Genomic DNA, 7,457 nt, shown 5'->3' with positions numbered 1-7,457 from the left:
CTCTGGTGCTGGGGGTGGGAAAGAGGCAAGGGGAGGAAGGTTTTTAATTCTATAAACCTAGAAAAGTTGAGTCTGATTTTGCGTTTGCCTTTGGACTTGGTGTAATTAAGGGTGAAAATAAGGCCCCTCTGTATTTCAGTTCCCCTTTGCTTTCTGTGAAGCCTTTACCCCGGAAGGAAAGTTGTTTTAGTAATCTGGAAAAGAGAAACCATGTGCTGAGTCAGCAAAAGTGCTGTACCAGGCCCGTTCAGTCGGATACTACTGCTATGTGTAATGTGCACATCTATGTGCCTTCCTGGAAATAATGCAAAATCTATTGGAATTTTCATGGCGTAGAAGAAGAGGTCACAAAACCTGTTGGCAGTTCAGCATCAGATAAAATGCTGTGTCTTCTAATACAAGAAATATGCTCGGAACACGTCTTCTAACAAGCATTAGACCCAACCCCATTTAATGCGAGAATACAGGAGAAATACAATTCTCCAAACAACGTAAAACACCTTTTTTTCCCCCAAATGGTTGTGTTGCAGAATGTTTCAACATTTCTTTCTGCTCGTGCTCTTGTGACAGATGTTCAAGGTGGCTCCAGTGCATGGAATCTTATTTTCCATTTTGAATCATTCAAAACATTTCTCAAAAATGCATCTTTAAAAGGTCTGAAAAGCCTTCTCGCAAATCCTGTTAGAATCTCGACAAACCTACGGACCATGCATTCTCAATTTCGTGCAAGGAATACATGTATTTGCAGAGTCATTTCGAATGATGCTCTCACTTCTTAAACTGTTAAGCAACCATTTTTGACAGTCATTTCTTTTAACTGCCCACGTCTTACCTGAATTTGCAGGACCCGAGTGTTTTTATTATTGAACGACAATCCCAATCCTTGTATTTTTAGTGACAGGCCGTATTTCTGGGGATATTTCTTCATAATTTTAAAAAATTCTTGAGTTGCAAAATACGTGGCTTAAAAAAAAAAAAAAACTAGCATATTGCATCAAGAACCAGCCAAAAGTATGCCTTTTTCCCTCATCTTTTCTATCTCAAAACTTAAATTAATATAACTGTTAATGCTTTTCCTATTTAAATTCTTAAAAATATAACTGACGTCTTTTAATTGTTTCAGCATAATGCAAAAACATCTGGATGTGAAGTGAAACATTCAGTCTCTCACCCTACGTGTACAACGTAGACAAAACATCAGGATGAATGACTGAAAATGTTCTCCCCAATCCAGACGGTTGAGTGCCTGGTGCTTCTATAAGGAAGCATATTTTCCTTTCTCTAAACATCACATCCTACCATATCCCACGTAAGGCATGATTTACACCCTTTCATCGACAAAATGCTGGGCCATTTGGAGTACAGCAGAGCAATCAGTAAGTGAAACTCTAAGTGTATGTTTTGGAAAATGTAGTCCTAGTACAAGTGTTAGTGTGTACTTTGGAGGGGGTGGTGGCAGAGGAACCAGAAATCGGAAGATAGGAGAGAGAGAGCCTTGTTCAATGGGGTGATGACTTGACTTAGAGGACGCAGCCTTCCAAGAATCCGTCTGTGGCATCCCGTAATCGGAAAGAGGCAAAGCGCGGCATCCAGCAGCAGCATGAACCAGGCTGCCTTTCGCCTGAGATGCAGTCGGACCGTGAAATGTCACTGTGCCCCCGGTGGCCCCGTCCCCCCGTTATTCCCTCTCCGAACATTATAAAGTCAAACAAATATCATATGGCATGGAAACATGATTAGGACTTATGAGCATTACACAGGTGGGGACATTCTATGTTTGAAAAGAAAGTGGTATAGTGACTGTTTTAATAACTCAAAAAATCTAATGACAAGAGATTTCTCTTCATGTGAAATATCACCACACTCTACAGTTGTTAGGCGTTGGAGAGGGACACGCAGAGCCACGGCTTTTTTTCTTCTCCCAAGTCACAGAGATTTAAAATCTTGAGCCGAGTCTGAGGTTTTCCACGTCTCTTTGCCTTAACCATGTTGAGAAAGGAGGAGCAGATGTAAGAGAGGCCTTCCACTAGAATCAGCAGATGCAATCAAACCTGGCATGAATTCCGTTCTACTTATTAGCCTCACACAACTCACCGGATCATAGAGGAGTGTTTAGATAATGAATGGCAATGAATGTTAAAACATCATAAAATCTGACCACTTCACAATTGCTGCAAGAAAAACATACCATTTTAAATAGACGTTCTTACAACTCAGAATCTGAGACTTGGATAATAAGACCCAGGATTTCATAGTGGCCCACCATCAATTTTAAAAAACAGTTTACAGGGATGTCGTAGAGTTTCAGGGGTACACATATTGGGCCTTTAAGAGGCTCAGGAGGCAAACGGGAATCTTTAACACCATATAAAACAGAATGGCAGTTATTTTTCTTAATTGTTATAATTGGGATGTTTTCATGACTTTTTTGTGATTCATTTATTGGAATAATAAAATGACAAAGCGAACTGGAAGGGATTCAGTGCTCATCCAAGGCCTCCTGTCTCCCTTTATGGAAGAGAAGACTGGAGACAAAAAACATGAAAGGACCTATCCAAGGCCACACGTTAGTCGGGGGGAGGGTCAACACTAGAATCATTGCGTCGCAGTCATGACTCACAGAGCCCACGGCTTGTTACAGGACAGCCTGCCTTCGAAAATGCTGCCCACAGATTCCCCAGCAGTGTCCAAGAAACTGACACCCATCCCTACGGGCTGGAAACAGCTCAAGACCATTCATTGGTGTTATACAGCTAAGAACTCCAAGACAAAGCCAGTGTGAAGGCAGAGTTCTCCCACTTGTCTCCAAGTAAGGCAGTTTTGCATAATTGCAAAAACATAGCTAATAAAACTCCGTCAACTTCAACAATTTGGCTAGTGGTCCCGATAACAACAAATGACAGCTTAGCTTTTTATGGAGAACTTACAGCACTTTGGAAGAATGTCACACACAGAATCAGCTGTGGTCTCTTTTCTTTGAAAATAACACATACAAACAGTCAAAATAAGGGTCTTTAATGGGGAGGAGGGAGGAGGAGGAGAAGGACGTGGTTGTAGCCATGCCAACAGCATTCCTGACAGAAGAAGACAAAGGTGGGGCGCCTGGGGGGCTCAGTCGTTAAGTGTCTGCCTTCAGCTCAGGTCCTGATCCCAGGGTCCTGGGATCGAGTCCCGCATCAAGCTCCCTGCTCAGTGGGAAGCCTGCTTCTCCCTCTCCCACTCCCCCTGCTTGTGTTCCCTCTCTTGCTGTCTCTCTCTCTATCAAATAAATAAATAAAATCTTAAAAAAAAAAAAAGACAAAGGTGTCAGTGGAAGTGTCTCAACCTGACTTAAAACCGCATCAACTCACTGGCCCAGTGGTTTGTGTGATGAAATGAAAGATTAGGATGCATGGGGCAGGTTGGGGGGTGGGAGGGCCCCAGAAGAAACACACTATTTAAGGATATTTAGATAGCAACACGAAGCATATGTCACCAATTTTTAGGACCTGGGAATCTCACTGGTCTTTCATGGCATGAGACAAGGAACTGGATTCATTCATGATGTAATCAAACCTCTTCCATTTTCTGTGTTACTCAACATCAAATTAGAACATAAAAGCATGGCTTCTAGGAAAGGGAGACAACTCTTCTTCCTGAACATTCTGAACCAAGAAATGCAAGGAAGGATACTGATTAGGAGAAATGAGGATGGGAGGGGGGAGTGATGTCAAGACTCAGTACTGGGAACTCTGAGAAAAGAAATAAGTCATGTTTCGATCGGCCTGGTGAGAGAAGAGATTCCAGTAAGCCTTCCCTACAGGCTAATCCAAGGTCTGTGCCCCCTGAGAAGCAGGATCTGGCCAAAATTTGAATTGGGCAGTGGGGGGAGATAATGATGCTGGGAAAAGCGGTCTGACAGCCAATATTCTTCCTTTGAAATGCTTAGGGGAGCAACTAAACCAGCATGCCCGTTTACCTCTTTAATTTACTCTCCCAAACAGATCATCATTTGGGCTATTCCCCTGAAGTCAAGCATGAAATCTATTTAGCTGGAGAGCTACTACCCATTTCCTCTGACCTGCAGAAGAGATGCCCTATTCTTCCAGAATCTCCGGAATGCCAGAATCTAGAGAAAACTGGAGCCACAAGCCTGGGCCCCTTGAGGTCCTCCCCCCCCCACCCCCACACCAAAGGAACAGAGTAACAAAGATGGAGCAGACTTTCAACACTACCCAACCTAGAAGCATAGCTGCCCATTCATCAGTGTAGGTCACTGTGTGACTTGAGGTTGCTATGGGTTTAAGAGGGTCTCTTGCCAAGAGGAGTTTCTCAGTCTTTTTTTTGTCCCTGAGAACTTTCTGGCAGTTTTGTAAAGCCTATAGACTGCTGGTCAGAGTGTTTTAAAATGCATAAACTAGGGGCGCCTGGGTGGTTCAGTCAGTTAGGCATCTGCCTTCAGCTCAGGTCATGATACCAGGGTCCTGGGCTCCCTGCTTAGTGGGGAGTCTGCTTCTCCCTCTCCCAATGACCCTCCCCCCTGCTCCTGCCCTCACTTGCTCGCTCTCTCTCTCTCTCAAATGGATAAATAAAAAATCTAAAAAAAAAAAAATGCGTAAACTATATTGAACTAAGTTTATCAGAATATTTTTAAGAAACTAATTTGTGAGACAGAATTATATTTAACCCATTAGATGAAAGATCTATTGGCGGGTCTAATAATATCTGCAATATTGGAATAGTGATAAGTGTGAATGATAAGCTATCATCAGCAACTATGTGATGTGAAGGTTGCTGTGATTTCTGTTGGTGACAGAGGCACAGGGACTTTTGCTAATGTTGCAGTTTGTCGTCTGTGTTCAGAATGTAAGGAAATGCTAATTTTCAAATAGAGGTTTATAGAAATGAAGATGGCGGTTTTTTTCACATCCAAGTTTATGGGATTCTGCTTTTACTTGATTGCATTTCCAGATCACTTTCAAGTGAAGAACCCCTTAGAAGGAGGAAGAAGGGCAGGCTAGTAGTACTTTGGAGATATGCAATATAATGGTCACGTGGATCCATTTTGAGTGGATTATGTCGGGCCCGCATTTGGAGTTTACATGTTGAGCCTGTGATCTTAGGTCTTGGTCTTGAGGTGAAAACTAAGTTTATAACATAATCCAGGAGAGTGGAGATCTGGAGAATGGCTCCCTTGCCCAGAGGACACCAAAGGAAGTGTCCAAGATCACCTGCCAAAGCATTTGGGGGAGGGGTGTAACCGGAGCCAGGAAAAGACTTGATAAGGATGAATGGATCACCTCTGCTCGGTGAAGGAGCCCAGGGTGGGGCTCAGACTGGAACGTGAAATGCAGAGGGACCCAGGGAAGGAGGACTGGCTGCTGCTGGTGGGCAGGGAGACCCCAGCAGTCTAATAGTTCCAACCTTCGAGATCCGTGGCTACAGAGGAAATACGGCCAGGCACAAGTTAGAAAAAGAGGCCAATTCTGCTTATCCAAAGAGGAGTAAGACTTCAGCCCCCACCGCAGGGAATCTACAGCAAGCCAGGGGAACAGAAGGCATCTGCGGGAAGGGTAGGGGAGAGACCTGCAGGTCAGGACACAATAGCCTACAGCCTGGGAACGGAAAGCGGAGAGAGGACCCAAAGCAGACTGTCTGACTGCAGTCAAAGAAACAAGTGATAATGTGAACTTAATTCAATGTAAGAACTTCCATTCATCAAAAAACATCATTAAGAGAATGAAAAGGCAAACCATAGACGAGGAGAAAAATATCCACAACACATATCCGATGAAGGATTCATATCTAGAATACATAAAGAATTTTTATAAATCAATAAGAAAAATACCAAACATACCAAAGTTAACAAATGTGCAAAAAAACTCAACAGACACTTCACAAAGGAGGATATCCAAGGGGCCAGTAAGCATGTGAAAAGATGCTCAAAGCCATTAGTCACCAAGAAAATGCAAACTAAAGCTTCACTAAGATACACACATGGCAGAAGGGCCAAAATTAAAAAACAAAACAAACAAAAAAACAAACCCATTGACAATATCAACTGTTGGAGAGGATGTAGAACAACTGAAATTCTCATAGACTGTGAGTGGGAATGTATACTGGTACAACCAGTTGGAAAAATTTGCAGTATCTACTAAAACAAAGCAGTAATTCATACCCTAAAGACCCAGCAACTCAGTCCCTAGGTATAGGCCCAAGTTTGCCTGTGTCCATCAAAAGACCTCTAAGAATATATAGCTTTAAGGTGTGGCTCAGTAAGTAGAGCATGTGATTCTTGGTCTTGGGGTCATGAGTTCAAGCCCCATGTTGGGTGTAGAGATTACTTTTAAAAAATGTTCTGGGGCACTTGGCTGGCTCAGTTAGTGGAGAGTGTGATTCTTGATCTCAGGGTTGTGAGTTCAAGCCCTGTGTTGAGTGTAGAGATTACTTCAAAAAAAAAAAATCTTAAAAAATATATATTGCTTTATATATTTTACATGTTTATAAATACAAATATTATATAAATTTATATATGTATATATATATCAACTTTATTCATCATAGCACCAACTTGGAAACAATTCAGATTGTAGTATATAATGGAATATCATGGAGCCAAGAAAAAGAACCAACTATTGCTATACACAAAGTGGATGAATCTCACAGACATAATTAGAGCAAAAGAAGCCAGATACAAAAGAGTACACGTTGCTTGATTCCATTTATGTGAAGGACAAGAACAGGCAAAACAAATCTACGGTGATAGTGGTCAGGATAGAATTTACTTTTCCAAGGGGCTATTGATTGAGAGGGGGCGCAAGGGCACCTTCTGTGGTGCTGAATTATAAATATTATTGACTTTCTGGAAAGCGATTTGGAAATGCAATCAAGTAAAAGCAGCTGGCCACGCCATAGATTCAGTCCTCCTAACTCCGTGGTTTTATATTACAGAAAGATTTCATTGGGCCATATGAGCATGAGGAGAGTGCAAGTTACAGACTGGCAGAAGATTTTTGCAATAGATATATTGACAAAGGTCTTATCTCCAGTTGAAAATGTGCAAAAGACATGAAATGCACTTTACAGAAGAGGATAATCAAATGGCCAAGAAGTATGAGGAAAGGTGCTCAACATCATTATTCTTCAGGGAAATACACATTAAAACCACAACTTGATACTAATATATTTTCACCAAAAGGACTGAAATTAACAAGACTGGTGATAACAACGGTGGCCCGGCATCTTGAGCAATGGAATCTTCGACAACACAAATTGGAGTACAAAATGGGATAAGCCATTTTGGAAACCACCTAGATCTACTGAAGCTTCACACATGCCTATCAGGTTGGGGCTCTGCATGGCTGGCCCAGGAACTGAGCTAAAGAAGAACAGGAGAAGAACTGGGGATCTTGGCTAATGAAGTCCACCAGGCTTAAGAAACCTTATTCCAAGTGTTTGAGTTTTTTCTTAGATTTCTT

This window comes from Neomonachus schauinslandi, chromosome 10 (genome assembly GCF_002201575.2).
Source record: "Neomonachus schauinslandi chromosome 10, ASM220157v2, whole genome shotgun sequence".
Classification (NCBI taxonomy): Eukaryota; Metazoa; Chordata; class Mammalia; order Carnivora; family Phocidae; genus Neomonachus; species Neomonachus schauinslandi.
This window is presented reverse-complemented; position numbering follows the sequence as displayed.